The 1,938-nt window shown below is 39.3% G+C and overlaps 1 long non-coding RNA gene across 1 annotated transcript in view; it reads left to right on the forward strand.

Moving 5' to 3' along the window:
• Positions 1-1,701: 1,701 nt before the first annotated feature.
• The window catches only part of LOC107744997 (uncharacterized), a 17,461-nt gene continuing 17,224 nt past the window's right edge, over positions 1,702-1,938 (forward strand). Inside the window, exon 1 of the long non-coding RNA XR_001640551.1 lies at positions 1,702-1,798. This is a non-coding gene — a long non-coding RNA (uncharacterized LOC107744997). The remainder of the gene's footprint in view (positions 1,799-1,938) is intronic.

Consider the following 1,938-nt stretch of genomic DNA (forward strand, 5'->3'; position numbering starts at 1 on the left):
AAAACAGCAATTAAAAGGTGCTATGACCGACACTGAAAATACAACTTAAGTTTTCCCGTAACATTCAATGACGCCACTAAACGGTGATGCCATAATTATAAGAGAGCATCGTTCACAAGTTTCTGCATTAACCTAACTAGGGCACAGCTTCAAACCCTGGGTCAAAAATGGGTTGCCAGGATGATTTTAGGAAAATGTATATCTAAGATACATATGAACGCGCGTGAAGTACAAAACCTCTACATTATAAATAATAGTTTCATTCAAATACATTGTATATGGAAACATTATGGATTTGTGCCGAATGAGAGGTACGTGAGCCCAATTAACGCCTGGTACTTTCAGCTTTGTTTTGGTTTCTTTAGGTTTATATATTTTTTATTTCATTCTTGTTCTGTTCTGAATACCGTTACATTTATATGATTTGTTTTGGAGTGAGCTATACTAACGTATAGCTATGTTTATATTGTTTATAATGTTTATACGTTATAATATTTCACTTTATTTGGTATTATTTCTGGCATTTCTGGTATTAATACACTCTCTCCAAGCGTTCTGCTGCTCACAAAACAATAAGCAGTAAGCACCAATCAATGAGAGCAAGTTTGAACTTAAGAAAGCTGACTGGTCACGGTCAAAAAATATGTTGAGGACCAATACATAACCTCCAAATACTACATAAATCTGCGCTCGCTCTCATATGCACGCACGCACTGTCACAATCTAATGCCGGATCCTTAAAAACAATTACCGGAACGCAAAAATCCAAAATCTGACATTTTCCGGAATAGGATCCGGCAGGATCTCTGCAGTAACGGAGCGGCTGTTGGGGTTAGCGGTAGGGTCAGAGGTCAAGATCATGACTGGTTTGCTGATTTGACAGCCATGAAAGTCTCTAACAGGTGTTTAACAACAGCTATGACTCCTGTGCCCTCTGAAATCTCTCTTTTTTTTTAAACAGTCACTGCAACATATTATTCTAAGTCACTCTGTCAGCTCTTCGTGTGTTTTTTTGCAGTCTAAAGTCTTTGGCAGACATAAAGCAGTTCTTCTGTATTGTGTTATCTGTAAGGCTGGGAATCAGATGGCCCAAGTGCACTCTGGGGTGTTTGGTGTCAGCAGTGTCAGGCACAGAGGGCTGTCAGCGGCGTGATGATGTCATCAGCTGCCTGACCCCGAGTTGCCAGATTGAGTCAGACAAGAAAATCCCTCATCGTCCACATGGTCAAATGTCTTTGCCTCGCTCATTTTCTCCAGCCCACACACAGAAATAGACTGACTTAAACCCTGAGGATTAAACAGAGCTTTATAAATGGACAAATGACTAATATCATGATGTAAAGGTATTTCCCTAGAATTAATAGTTTTAGTAATAGTGATGCTAGCCTTAGCAAATGCCACTGATATTTTCCATCCATTTGATTGTGGTTTAGTGGAAGAGGTCTTCACCATTTGAACTTTCCAGTAGGCTTGCCACGATAGACGGTGCTGACGGTGATACCGGTGTTAAGCCGCAACACCGGTTACGTCACCTGCCCACCGCGTCACCGACCCCCACCGTTGTTTTGATTTTTTATAGTAATAAAAATCATTTAGTTCAGTAAAAGAACAGACACTACAATTAAAAACTGAACGCGGCTGCTCAATGCAGGTGAACGACAGTTGCATCACAGATCAGATTTCATTTCTCCAGTGAGGAGAGTGAGTCGAGCTGACAGACAAGACGATCGCGGATGATTTAGTTCCGAAACGAAATGCAAAGGTGCCTGTATGGCAATATTTTGGATTTTGAAAAGCCGTTTATCTAAGGTGATTTTGGAAATTTTTTTAAACATTCGTTTCTTATTTAATTGGTTCCACATTGTTTGCTGATTTTTACTTTATTTAAACTTTGTGTCATTTATTTATTTTATTTGACATCATGTGTGTTTTGCTAAT

This window comes from Sinocyclocheilus rhinocerous, unplaced genomic scaffold (assembly GCF_001515625.1).
Source record: "Sinocyclocheilus rhinocerous isolate Xijiao unplaced genomic scaffold, SAMN03320098_v1.1 scaffold2032, whole genome shotgun sequence".
In the NCBI taxonomy this organism is placed as follows: Eukaryota; Metazoa; Chordata; class Actinopteri; order Cypriniformes; family Cyprinidae; genus Sinocyclocheilus; species Sinocyclocheilus rhinocerous.